Source organism: Lagenorhynchus albirostris, chromosome 1 (assembly GCF_949774975.1).
Source record: "Lagenorhynchus albirostris chromosome 1, mLagAlb1.1, whole genome shotgun sequence".
Classification (NCBI taxonomy): Eukaryota; Metazoa; Chordata; class Mammalia; order Artiodactyla; family Delphinidae; genus Lagenorhynchus; species Lagenorhynchus albirostris.
Window position 1 is genome coordinate 182,095,909 of NC_083095.1, and position 15,196 is coordinate 182,111,104.

General features: G+C 37.9%; 1 protein-coding gene across 1 annotated transcript in view; it reads left to right on the forward strand.

Moving 5' to 3' along the window:
• The window catches only part of GPR158 (G protein-coupled receptor 158), a 321,228-nt gene that overhangs the window by 228,363 nt on the left and 77,669 nt on the right, over positions 1 to 15,196 (forward strand). The gene's annotated exons all lie outside the window — the stretch shown is intronic.

Genomic DNA, 15,196 nt, shown 5'->3' on the forward strand with positions numbered 1-15,196 from the left:
GTAACCTGACTTCTTCAATCCTCAGTTCTTTATTTTGATTTGTCCCTTGGTTTTCATGCAGGAGTATTGAGTTCTGTAGTTCTTGAGTTCTTACATGCTTGAGAATCTCCACCCATTGTCCTTAAACATGAAGAATAAATTCCCTGGTTATAAAAGATTCAAGACACTTCCTATTGCTCAGAATTTTGTCTTTTGTCTGACTATTTCCAGATCTTGAAATATCCTGATTTCTCCCTCCAATGGATGACTTGATATTTCTGCCTTGATGCCAATAAGTCATTCTTTAGTCTTGCAATTAAATGATCAAACTAGGAGTTACCTTGAAATTTATCATCCTGTTATTTTTTTTTTCTCGGATCATGGTATTTCTTTTCAATATATAGATGTAAGGCCACTGTAATTCTTGGAATGGTTTTAAATTATATTTTTAATTTTTTGTTTCTTCTTCAGGAACTTGAATTATGTATACATTGGATTTTCTTTTCCTTCTGTATCTATGTTTCTAGTCATTAGTGTATCTTTGTCCTTTTCTATTTTGTTTTGTGTGTTTCCCTCAAGATTCCATGATCTTCACACTATTCTCAATTGTGTTTGTTCTGCTTGAGTTGATTCCAATATTCCTTTAACCTCTCAAGTTTTTAATTTAATTTAATTTTCATTTTTATATTTCCCCCTTCCCCAGCATTTTTTGGAGTGATTTTATCTCTTTCTGTTTTTCTTTTCTCTTCTTTGATCTCTATTCTCTTTTTCTTTGAGCTTCTTTATCAGAGGAAATGTTTCCTGTAATTTTTTTGAGGCTATGAGAATTATTTATTTGAACTTTCATCAGTTTTCTTGGGTAATGTCACTTCTGTTATCCATTCTTCATCTGCCTTTTCCATCCAGTATTTAAACAGAGTCTGTGCTGTTTCCTTTCTGATTTTTATTTCTTTTTCATTGGGATAATTCTTTTTTATTGTGGTAAAATATACATAAACTTACCATTTTAATAATTTTTAAATGTACATTTCAGTAACATTAAGTTCATTCACAGTGTTGTACAATCATCACTATCTATTTCTATAACTTTTTCATCATCCCAAATTAAAACTGTATCCATTACATAATAACTTCTCATTCCTCCTTCACCCCCAGCCCTTGGTAAACTCTTTTCTACTTTCTGTCTCTATGAATTTGCCTATTCTGGGTGCTTCACGTGAGTAGCATCATAACACTATTTGTCTTTTTGTGCCTGGCTTATTTCCCTAAGCATAATGTTCAGGGTCCATCCAGGTTATGGCATGTGTCATAATTTCATTTCTTTTTATAGCTGAATAATATTCCACTGTATGTATATACCACATTTTGTTTACCATTTGTCAGTTGGTGGACATTTGGGTTATTTTCGCTGTTTTGCCATTACACCTAAGCTGCTATGAATATTGGTGTACAAGTATCTGAGTCCCTACTTTCAGTTTTTTGGGTATAGGAGCAAAATTGCTGGATCCTGTGCTCATTTTCTGTTTACTTTTGAGGAACTGCCAAACCATTTTCCAAAGTGGCTATAGCAATTTACATTCCCACCAGCAATGCACGAATGTTCCAGTTTCTCCACATCACACTTTTTATTTTCTCTTGTTTATTTATTTATTTATTTATTTTTGCGGTACGCAGGCCTCTCACTGCTGTGGCCTCTCCCGTTGCGGAGCACAGGCTCCGGATGCGCAGGCTCAGCGGCCGTGGCTCATGGGCCCAGCCGTTCCGCAACATGTGGGATCTTCCCGGACCGGGGCACGAACCCGCGTCCCCTGCATCGTCAGGCGGACTCTCAACCGCTGCACCACCAGGGAAGCCCTCTCTTGTTTATTTTTAATAGTCATTTTAATGGGTATGAAGTGGTAGCTCATTGTGGTTTTGATTTGCTGCTTTTCATTTTTGAATGAAGCAGTTTTTTTCCAGCTGTTTTATAAAGAACTAGGTGGAGAGCAGCAGTAGGAATAGGTTGAGTGAAGCCACATCTTCATTTTGAGATCACACAAAGCCCCATGGTTAGTCTGTATCATAATTTGGGGCTGCACCTTCTTCTTTCACCCCACTTTGGCTCTGGCTCTTTTCCGTGGCTAGTGTGCTGCTTAGGTCCATCAGCGAGGATGGCTTGTCTCCAAATCTGTCTCCAATCTGGGATGATGCTGTGTTTCTACAGGAAAATTCCCCAGTTCTCCTTTGGCCCCCTATGCCCTAAGATTCATTCTCCAATGAACAGATTGCTTCCTGACTGAGCTCTGGATTAGGAATGTAACAGCTCTACATGTATTTCTTCATTTTGGTGCAACTTTAACTCTTGGGGCTTCTCTTTTCTCCTTTATGGATTCTCATCTATCCTCATAGCTTAATATACTCTCCACATGCCGAAACCAAATAAATTTATATCTCCAGCCTAAATCTCTTTCCTGAATTCCAGACGTGTATGTGCACCTACCTATTCAACATCTCTACTTGGATGTCTGGTAGACATCACAGACTTAATACATCCAACACTTAATTCCTCATTTCATCACCACCACCAGACCTGTTCTACCAGCATAATGCCCCTTCCAGTTGGTAGCAGCTCCATCCTTCCAGTTGCTCAAGACAGAAACCTTGGGTTTATCCTTGACTTCCCTTTATCTCTTGCATCCTGTATCAAGTTTATCATGAAATAATCCTGTTGGTTCTATCCTAAAAGCATATCCAGACCCAGCCATTTCATACTGCTTCCACTGTTAGCACCCTGGTCTGAGGCACCATCGTTGAGCATTAAATTATTGCAATGACCTTTCTAAACTAGCCTCCCAGCTCTCCACTCTTGTCCTCCTGTAGTCTGTTCTCAACACAGCAGCCAGAAATTTCTTTTTAAACCTAAGTCAGCTACTCCTGCTCAAAACCCCGCAATGGCTCCCTGTTTCATTCAGCATGAAACTTAAAAACTTAAAAGCCTATGTAATCTGCTCACCTATCTCTTCCTCTTACTCTGGAAGCAGAGTAAGCGCTGGGCTCTTCCTTGTTCTCAGATAGGCCAGGCACACTCCCACCTTACTGACCTACACCAGCTACTCCCTTTGCCTGGAACACACTTCTTCGTCTTATCTGTGTGACAACTGCCTCACTTCCTTTACAACTTTGCTGAAATATCTTCTCGGTGAAGTTCACCCTGTTGAGACCCTACTTTAAACTGCAGACTGCCTTGTTCCTCAGAGGACTTCTGATCACACTGGTAACATATATATATATTTTTTTGCATAGAATTTATCACTTTATATATAAGTTTTATTACTTTATTTCTTACATGTATATATATATATATATATTTTTTTTTTTTAATTTTCTGTCTCCCTCCACTAGAATTTAAGTCCACTCCTGTATTTCAGCATCTGGAATAATGCCGGGAGCATAGTGGGTGGTCAACAAATATTTTTTGAATGAGTGAATATTTTTCAGACATTCTTTATTGATTAACATATGGAGTACAGCTCTTTCCGTGTATCATTAATGATGGATTTTCATACCTTTTAAAAGTTATTTTTTACATTTTTAGTTATAATCATATTTTTAATTATAAATCTTTCAAGAGCAGGACCATGTCTGTTGCATCTGTTTCCATCACAGCACATTAAAAATGTGTTGAATTTCAATATAATTCTAACTAAAGCCATTACACATATGCACATACATGTATATGAACGTATGGCTGTTTACATCTGTCTTTTTTTTTTTTGGTGGTACGCAGGCCTCTCAATGCTGTGGCCTCTCCCGTTGCGGAGCACAGTCTCTGGACGCGCAGGCTCAGTGGCCATGGCTCACGGGCCCAGCCGCTCCGTGGCATGTGGGATCTTCCTGGACCGGGGCACGAACCTGTGTCCCCTGCATCGGCAGGTGGACTCTCAACCACTGCGCCACCAGGGAAGCCCCTACGTCTGTCTTTATCTTTGTGTCTCTCTGCTTCTAGATCACTGTCTTTATCTCTGATTTCCCTATAGGGAGGTGGAAAGGAATGTAGACCAACAATAAAGAGTCTTTACTTCTTGCTCACAAAGTCTTTCATGACCCGGCCCCTCTTTACCTCTTGGACCTCGTACTGTAGTGCACTCCATCTCTCTCACTCTGCCACAACAATACTGGCCTCACTGCTCTTCCATGAGCAGGCCTGGCACGCACCCACCCTACAGCCTTGGCATTGGCTGTCTCCTCTTCCTGGAGCACTCTTAACCCACATATCTCTGTGGCGAACTCCTGCATCTTCTTTAAACCTTTGCTTAGATGTCAGCTCTTCCATGGAAGGAAGTTAAGGAACTCATTATTTTGGAATAAACAGGAAGAAGTTAAATAAAAAATTATGACATTAAAGTGAGAATAAACCACCCCAATTGCAGAGAATTACTAATGGGACCAAATGGAGACAGATTCAGTGATGATGTGGAGGCAGGGATGTCACAATTTGGCAGTAGACTAAGAACATAATAAATTATCCTGAGAATGCCTTCAAAGGAACAGATGAGAGGTGCCGGCTCTGGCAATGACAGAGAATTTGACAGTCAGATGGTTTGAGTTGAAAGATAAGAAATTGTACCTCTGCAGCAATGTCATAGCTAGCCTGTTTTAGCTCTTTAGTAAAAAATTATGGAAGTATCAGTTCATTTCTAATTCCCTTGCCAGAGTTTGTGGATTAATGTCTTTACCCATGGGAAAAACATGGCAGAAACTCTGTCTCTTTTTCAGTGGTTACTGTTTCTCCCGTGCTTACAGAAATACACTTGAATTTTCCCGTGCAGGCCCAAGACACATAAGTAATTAGCTATTTCTGAAGTTTGGTAAGTTATTTTCAGTAAATAAATGGCTAACAAATGTATACTTTAGGTTTTAGGTGTTATATGTGAACATGTGGTTTTAGAGAACTTTAGTCTGTGGGAAACATTCTCAGAATTGTCAGACATTTGTATTAGCTGACTGCCACTACTGTGATGTCCAAGTTTATCTCTGGGGTCTCAGTTGTGAACAGTTGACATAGGAAGCTATGAAGACACTTAGGTCTGAGAGATAATTAGGAAAATTGGACCATTTAATGGTCCAGAATTTTGGACCATTTAAATGAGGTCAATATGAACTTTTAGGAGAAAGAGCAGATTACTTTCCTAGAATATATCAGACAAGTGTGTCACCTGACACATTTACTTATTTATTTTTGAGGTATGCGGGCCTCTCACTGTTGTGGTCTCCCCGGTTTCCGGATGCGCAGGCTCAGCGGCCATGGCTCACGGGCCCAGCCGCTCCGCGGCATGTGGGATCTTCCCGGACCGGGGCACGAACCCGTATCCCCTGCATCGGCAGGCGGACTCTCAACCACTGCGCCACCAGGGAAGCCCACACATTTATTTTAATTATATATTTATCTAAAAGCTGTGAATATGGTATATGAATATTGCTTCATGTTATAATTTCTGTAATATGAGGAAAATAGACCATATTTTCTGAAAATTTAATCACTATTGGTGGACCTTCATAAATATTTAAATTATCTAAGGGAGATGTCATTTATGATTAGATGTCTATAGTCTCCATGATTTGTTTATCCTTGAGTTTTCCAAATTGAGATTTATTTTGAATGTCTCCTCTAAGCTTTGGAGATAATATGATTAATTCACGTATAGACATGTTCAGATGACATCCTAATCCAGACATTACTTTCAATTCCACTTTGACTTTCTTTATTCTTCACACATTCATTTCTGCCACCAACATCTACTTTTCATCATGCTTACAGAAATGGGAAAAAATACTCGTCTGCTCCATGGTCTTATCCACTTCACACAATCAGTTGTGCTATTGGGGTCTGGATGTGACCTCACTGCAGCCCCCATACAAGTGCTCTTGTTCTCTGTGAGGAGGGATGAGACGCTTTGCTGCTTATACGGGATTCTCTCAAAACAACTGCCCATTTCACCTTTTGTTGTAAATCATAGCATCTCATCAGATGTTCTGAAGTAAGAGATTCTCTAAAAAAGAAGAGGTCAAGTACACATGGCCAATGCTCCTATCTGAGAAGTCATAGTGAACATTATTTATTAAAGGCTTTGAGATCTGCAGTAAAAGAATGCATTTAAAACCGAGTGTTTCCCCATCTTCCTTGATTTTATTATACCCTTTTATACATTACACCTATTAAAATATTTGTAATTAATAATGTCAGTCCCATAATGTTTGTCTTAAGTATACATAATAAAAATTCTGTAACATTGCAGAAGTATTATTCCATTTATATAGAGTGAAGTCACGTGCTTGCATGTGTGTGTGTGACATGAGCATATGAGGTAAACCGTAAGAAAGCAGGAGAATGACAAATGCAAAATCCAGGATGATGGTTCCCTGGAAGAGGTGAGGGAAGAGGTTGAGATCACAGAGGAAGAGGGGAATAAAGGGACTTCAAGGTGATAGTAATGTTAAACTGAGTGGGTGGGTAAATGGGTATGGGTATTTATTGTGTTTATATGTAAAATCATATATATAATTACATATATATCCTGAGATGCTCTGTTGGCTAGAGGTCTGGAGGTGAAGAAGATTGAGCAAGAGAGACTGGGAATGACCTAGCAGGGAAGTAGGAGAAAGATCAATTGAATGTACACATTTCATTTCAAGAAAAAGAAGAGAGAGTGGTCAGTTCCTTCAGATGCTGCTGATTGGTCTTGTAAGATCGGGAACGAGAATCCCTACTGAATTTGGTGATGTTGAGGTGGTGTTGACAAGACCAGTTTTGCTGTGGTGGTGGATGATAAAAGCCTAACTATGATTCCAAAGAGGGAAGGGATGAGGTGACATAGACACAGCAAGTAGAAACTATTTTTTCTGCAGTTTTTGCAGTGTAAGCAAGTAGAGTGTCCGGGTACTAGAGGAAGTTGTAGAGCAACTGAGACTATTTTTAATGAGAAATAGTACAACATGTTTTCATGGCTATGGATGGCCCCATATAGATGGAAAATAATGGTGCAGAAGAGAAGTGAATATTGTCGTTAGGGAAGCCCTTAAATAGACCAAAGCATATTGGATCCAGTGAGTAAGTGGAGGGGTTGAACTTAGGTCAGAACAAATCCACTTCATTCGTTGTGATTGGAAGGAAGGAGGTACCAGGCCTTCTCTTCCATAAATGTCACATGGAAATCAGTGGTCAGGGCAAAAATGAGAACTTGGGACATCTCTGAGAATGTGACATTTTTGGCTATTTCTCTCATTTTCCTATTGTTCAGGACTTCACACTAGAGTCAGGTAGTATCTCAGTGCAGTTGAAGTTGGGAGTCCTGAGAAGTAAACTACACATTCTAAATAATTGGTAGAGACTTCCCAGACTTTGCGATAACTATTCCACAGTATACAGCGATCTGGCCTCATGTCTGCCCTCCAGACAGTGTACATTCCATGGCAAAATGACTGTCTCTGATAGAACAGTGACTCCAGATGATAGACTGCCTGTCAAGTCCTATTCAGTTCAGATTCAGATGTGTTTGGATCCGTGTACTCTTCAGGGCTGTCATTGTATCAGCTATTCAGTTACTTAAGCTATTTCTGCTATCATAAAGCAAATTGAAAATTTGACAATTGTCTAGTTATTCTAATCTATGTGGACAGATATACAGATCTTCAGGGCTAAAACTGAATTATCTGTCACATGAGCTCAGATAGAATTTTAATTAAAAAATTTAAGCTGCAAAAATGGATTAAACACTTAATAACCCAGGCTTTTCGGCAGCTCTTGAAAAAGTTGAGTAGTGCTGGAATCTTTTTCCCTTCACTTGGTCAACCTTTTGCCATTTTATTTCACCTTCCTCTGTCCTACTCTATTTATTGATAAATAGAACATTGAAGGTGAAAGTTGGATGCTGAACACTGGCAAACTGCAATTTTTAGGTAATGTTTAAATGGCATTGTTTTCATCTTGGAAATCTTAGCTTCTAGCAAGTGGCATATTTATTTATCACTAGGCGTATTTTCAGTTCTTCCTTAGGAAAGCATATTTTATTTCCGTCCCTTTGTATTTGAGAAAAATGAATTCATGATTCAGTTCTGGAAGGAGCCTTATGATGACATCCCTCAAACATTAAGAAATAGAGTCCTGCATTCAGAGTGCTGAACTTCAGGGAGGAGGAGGAAAGAGAAAGGAAAGGGAGGAAGGAGATTATCTCTCTTATTAATACTGTTAATGCATTTAGCGTGAAAGTATGAGTATCACAGAACAACAGAGTATCATGCCTCTCATTTCTTTGCCACAATATTACTGTATTCTATTTGGGTTTATAGTTGAGTTCCTGTGTTTCACTATTTTAAGCAACAGCAGAAGGATCAGCTTAATGATAATAAGAGCTGACATTTACTGTGTGGTTTTCCATCCTCTATACCACATTACACATCCTAGGTGCTTTCTGTGTGTTATCTTATGTCTAATACATCTTTGTCCCCCCAGCCCAGTGTGTAGCATAGTGCCTGGCATATAGTAAGAATCCAATAAATATTTTTCTAATTGCCTGTAAACAAGAAATTAAATGAGCCCACAGTGCAGAACTTTGACATGACAAAAAGGTTACTGCCCTATAATATGCTATGAAAGGCTCTGACAGACCGTATTACCAAGTATGTGTCCGTGGTTGACATGCTAATAAAATTAGAATTGTTCCTTAACTTTCTAGAGACACATGATTCAATTGTGTTAAAGCAGTTGTTTCCTGAAAAGCTTAATACACTAGCTAGTGAACACCTTATTTCTTAGTATTTACTTATGTGATCAGTCTTAGGCTTTACTATGTAATGGTTAAGAGCATGGAGTGAGGAGCCACTGTAACTGACACATTAGCTGTGTGACCTTAGGTTAGCCCTTCAATCTCTCTGGACCTCCATTGCCTCATCTGTAAAACAGGGATAATAAAAGTATCTTTGGATGATTCTGTGCATGCAGAATGCTTAGAATAGTGCCTAACACATATTATGAAATGTTTAAGTGTTAGTTAACAAAGTAACATATCCTAAAGCAGTGGTTCTCCAACTTCACAAGCATAAGAGTCACCTGAGACCTGTTAAATCCCCGTTGGTGGGCCCCACCCCTGAGTTTCTGATTCAGTAAATCTGGGGTCGAGTCAGAGAATTTGCATTGCAAATCAGTTCCAAAGGGATGCTGATTCTGCTGGTACTGGTCCTTGAACCACGCTTTGAAAACCTTTGGCCTACAGTAGTGCTTTTCAAATTGTGTGTGGTGAAGGAATTGTTGGTTTTTACTTGCTAGTTTTGTTTTGTTTATTCCAATCTGTCATAGACAAATTCTTTGGTAAAATACAATAAATATGAATTTCTAGGAAAGTAAAATGAAAAAAAAGATATTCTTTTAGTTTTCCAGTTGATTTTGTCTTCAGATAAATGTGAATTTTTTATTCATACCTACCTTCAGAAAGGGAGAAATTTCATGTAGCAAATGAAGTGGATGTGCCATTAATGTTTCATGTTAGGCTAGTACCTTCTGGTATTTTAGCAATCCTTTGTTTTATGCTCTTTTAAATGGAGACAGAGACATACCATATTCACAAATTCCTGGGATTAAGATATAGATATATTTGGGTGCTGTTCTACCTACCACAACAATTATCAAAAATCCAAATTCCAACTCGATCCAACCAGAGCTACCCCAAGTCTTTGAGACGCTCTAATATCCAAAGCCTGATTTTATTTATTATTTATATTTTTTCCAAAGCCTGGTTTTAATTGTAATCAGCGTCCCAGACAATAAATTTGTTTTATAGTGCCTTTACTATGAATTTGCCCTTCACGTAAGTTTGCTCTCCTGCATAGGGATTAATTTATTTTTCCATAATTCCCTTCCAACGTCATTTGAAAATTAGTGAAGTTCATATTAAAAGGCTGTTTTCCTCCTTGATTGTAAATACTGGGCCGATACTCCCTCAGTGCCAACCATCTGTTGGACTTGCGCAGTGGATCCTGATTAGGAAAGTGCCTATGTTTTCTCATTTTTCACAGTCTCACCCAACCCGTTTTATTCATACAGAATAAGTTTCTGCCTGGCTTTCAGATTTTGCTGAAAGTTTTGACAATAAAAAGGAAAAACATCCTTCCTCTGACACCTAGTTAAAACTCCGACTCACAGGAATAAAACTGTATTTCAGTTAATTAAAATTTGGAAGCCTCCCATATGCTACATGAGTTCCCAATGTGAAATAAACAAACCAAATTGAAAATAAAAATTTAAAGAGGTAGTGCATACTTGTGAATATATAAAAACTCAAAAGGTAGGTAGCAAAAAATATAGTGCTATTAGGATTTGATAGGTGTCAGGGTCAGGTTTAGCTGCAAGTACCAAGGAACATAAGAATAGAAGCTTTAGAAAGCTAAAGTTTCTTTCTGCCATAAAGAGAAGTATGGAAGTGACTCGTTCAAAGCTAAATTGCATTTCACAGTTACAGGGATCTTGGGTGATTTTTTCCCTCTGTCCCTTCCAACCATTACATCTTTTCCAAGGAAGCAGGCAGGAAGAATGGGGACTGGAGAGGGAATACTATACCTCTCTTCCATTTAATGTAATTAGTCAGAATTTAATGACATGGTCACCCTTAGCTTCAAAGAAGTCTGGGAAATGGTCTTCTAAAGAGGCAGCCATGTGCTCGACTGAAAAACTAGGAGAAGGAAATTATGCCCATTGTGAGATCTCATCTCTACTGTGCATGTGGTTTTTATCTTCTTTTAGTTGTTGATTTATATTTTCTGCATTTCTTTAATGCATATGTATATATTATCTTTATTTAAAAAAATTGAGAAGTCCTGTCTCTGACTCTTCCTAGCCATGACTTCTGGCAAGAGAACTAAGGTTGCTGAGGTACTGATTATGTAACTCACAATGCAGACTTCATTGTGCATTGTGGAAAACTGGTGGAAAACTGCCTATCATTATTAATTGTAATCTTTATATAGCTCTTCCTTCTTGTTTCTTTCACTTGCCTGGAAAGAAAGTAATTGTATAATAGATGTGATTCAGACAGGAAAGAAAGTCCTTATTTAATCTATGGGGCTATTAGATAACTATTAAAGAGGGACTCACCTAAGATGAATTTTCTCATATGGGTTTTTCTTTTGACAGCTCAATTCCTTTTAGGGTACACTGATTTCAATGCCTTAAAAATCTTTGGAAGTTATTTTAAGCTATAGTGTAGGCACAGTAAGTATAGTGAGCTAAATCTGGGGGGGGAAACAGTAGTTTTACTCTAAGCTTTATTCCCTTTGCTATGAGGTTTTTTGTTTTTTGGGTTTTTTTTAAGAAAGATAATATTGCCACAAGTTGCTAACTTCAGTGTATAACAGAATGCTTAGAGTTTCTCTGAAGTCAAAGGAGAAAAGAAGACAGGAACTTTTGTTGGCCTGATATCCTAGTTAAAAGGAAAAATAATGAAACGAAACAAAATTTTTCTTCCAAGTGATTTTTCTAAAATAAAGCAAGATAAATACCTACTGAAATTTCTGCCTATCTCGGCATTAGAGATATCTCACATTGGAAGAGCTGCTAAAGAAGTTTGTTTAAGGAAGCTTCTCATTTAAAACTCTGGACATTTTATCTGGATTAGGGTTGGGACCAACTTTTAGCCATTGGTAGTTATCATAGTGTATATTTAGCCTTTGCCTGTATTTCTGTTAACATTCCACACTTCTAAATTTTCTTCAGTCACTAAGTAGATGGCAGTGATAAGGTTCATTACTGTGTAGAGTGATGGTAGGAATTTTAAAAATATTAAGAGGACATATTTTGAGAAGCCATTTACAAAGTGAATTCATAGATATTATGGGGCACTGATGAGGTACATACAGCATTTTCAAAGAATACAAGGGTTTCAGGCTGGAATGCCTCTTTGAATAATGATCCATCTTCGGTCACTCCCTACTCTTCACCTCTACCTGCACCCTACCCTCTTCACCTGTATAACTTTTCATTATCCTTCAGGCCTCAACTTAAACTTCATGTTCCCAGGGGGAGACCTCCTTAAACTGCTCCCTTCAATCACCTTCTTTCGTCACCTGCCCCCACCTCACTTCTATATGCAAAGAAGGCAACACTTAAAAGTAGTGGAGAAAGGAAAGAGTCTATAGTGAATGCTGTTGAGACAGGGACTTCTATGCGGAGAAAATAAAATCAGATACTTACCTCACACAACAGACACACACACACACACACACACACACACACACAGAATATCCAGATAAATTGGAGATACAAATATGAAAACGTTTTAAAAATTAGACTGTTAGGAGAAAATATAAAAGGCTATCTTTGTGACCTTGAAAAGATTTCTTGACTATTACACAAAAAGCAAAAACCATAAAGGCAGATTTTTATCATCAAAATTCAGAACTTCTGTGTGAAGAAATACATAAAGACAAGGTAAAGTAAATCGAAAGAAAATTTATAGAAGAGGGAACCCAGTTAGGCAATATATATGTAAAGCAATGCCCAACCTCAAGGGCATTTAAGGATATGCAAATGGAAATGGAGATACCAATGTCACATCCATCCGCTGTGGGGATAAGTGGAAACCAAAACCAAAATTCTCACTTGCTGTATTTGTATGCATAGGCACTTTAGAATGCAAATTGTCAGCATTTATACAAATTTTAAAAATATATACATTTTTGCATATGTATACATAAAATTATATATGGGGTACAACCCCAAATACTATTTATAAACATATACTTTAGATAAAGACTCACACTTGTTTATAAGTAGGCATGTTTAAGGATGTTCCTAGTGAAAATTGGTGGTGGGTGCCCTAAATGTTCACCAATTTGGAAAAGAAAATAGATGTCTGTTCATTTTAGAAACTTTGGAAACCGAAGGAAAGCATGCATGAAGAATTGAGCTTTGTGAGATTCAAGGTATATTTTCAATATGGATATGTATGATGTATGCCATGTGTGTGTGTGTGTGTGTCAAAAATTATCATGACTCAATTATTTGTAATTAGTGTCTCTATAAACCCCTGTAGCAGAGACTTTATCATACACCAAATATCCGTGTATTTCTTTACGTTTCCCGTTCTCCTTTGCAGTAAGTGTGAGAGCCACATGAGTAGATTGGACAGTGAAATTGTAAAATTCACAATGATTTGTAAAATGGATTGAGCCGGTGTGTCTCCTCTGTCTTTCTCTCCGCTGTGGCACTTTTGAGGACATGTTTTCTACACGGGGTGGCTGTAAGATGGAGGAGGACTGCCTGAGACAAATTGGACTTTGTAGGAGTGAGATATAGCCTTTTTTAAGTCACTGGAATTTCCGAGTTTGTTTCTGCAGCTTAGCCTCATTGAACATTGACTGATAGCTATCTCCAAATAAATATACACTTCTCAAAATTGTTGAGATAAATTGTCATTTATCACTCACTATAACCCACCTAGATTCTCCTTACATCCCTAAAAGTACTCAGATTTATTCTCTAAATTTTAAATGTAATTTGAAAGTTTTTATTGTAAAAATGTTTATTTTTAGAAAAGTTAGGAATTGAAAATAAGTATGAGGATGATGAAAATTATGCATAATTCTACAACAAGCATAATGTGTTGACAATTTCATTATTATCTTGTCTTCCTAAATGTATATATTTTCTTCCTATCACTGAAAGACATTCTGTTTAATAACTATTTAGCTTACCATTATGTGGATGGACCAAAATGCATTTAACAGATCCCCACACTTCAGACATTCATGTGGTTTCCTGTATTTATCATTACAGTTAATGCTATGAAGCACATCCTTGAATCAAAAACACTTCAAACAGAAGAGATGGTGGTGAATTTCTTCTATAAAACACTGTCCCTTGCTTACAGACTTAAGTCCACCACCTCTAGCTTCTTCAGTGGCACTGTTTATTCTGTCACATGTGGTTTAGGACATATGACTGTTAAAACGTGTTGCTCATTATCTCCTGTGAGTGTATTGTAGGTAATGAAAGAGTTATTCTTTCTAGTCCTCTCCTTTTTCATCCTTTACTCTTAGATTAAATATTACCTTGAGGGGGCTTCCCTGGTGGCGCAGTGGTTGAGAGTCTGCCTGCCGATGCAGGGGACACGGGTTCGTGCCCTGGTCCGGGAAGATCCCACATGCCGCGGAGCGGCTGGGCCCGTGAGCCATGGCTGCTGAGCCTGCACGTCCGGAGCCTATGCTCCGCAACGGGAGAGGCCACAACAGTGAGAGGCCTGCGTACTGCAAAAAAAAAAAAAATATATATATATATATATATATATATATATATATATATATATATATATATAACCTTAAAAAGAAAAATGGTTTTGTATTTGGACTCTAAGCTCTTTCCTAATGCTCTAACCCAAAACATTACAGACTTTTGGATTAGGCTTTATCTTCACATGGCCAAGGCTCTTTGAACATTCAGTGCAAAGAAGAGATGAGAACAATAAGCTGATACATTTCACATGAAAGAGTGAAAATGAAATTAATCATACTACACTTCTCTTACTGGCCTTGTAATGAGTGATACAGACAATTCAACCTGTCCAATCAATCAAAAATGAGCTATTTCTATTTTGATACTAACAATACTCATTATCCAATATGGTAAATTTGTGTTTAGAAGACTTGTTTTCCTAGATTTCCCTTTCTGTTTTTATTTTTAACATTTGAAAATGATTTATCGTTTTGAGCGAAATTAGCACTTACAAAGAGTGAAATGACAGTGAGTACAAAAACCTGCACGTACAGAATTGCAACTTAAGAGAAAACCGTATTTCCTAGTATATTTTTTAAAAAGTATTGACATGCAGCCCTTTTACAAAGAGAGAAGTTTGGGGTGTGTTCATTGTTGAATCACAGGTGCCTTTGCTGAGGCCTCACTGAAGAGCTGGACTTTGAGAGGCCCCCTAGAGTGGGGCCTACTTAAATACAATTGCAGCGAGAGCCCTGTGCTCTGCCTTTGTCCCCTCTGGTCTGACTTCAGTGTTACTCACTCAGTCCCTCTTCCTTTTATATAATCCAGCGCCATTCTATTCTATCCAAGTTCATCTCTCTGCCACTCAGATAAGCCCCTTGCTGCTCTTTGTAAGTGTCACTCCTACAAGAATATAGTCTTAGGGTATTTTCTGAAAGAATTTTTTTTTTTATTAAAAGGGTTCACTGACTGAATGCACTC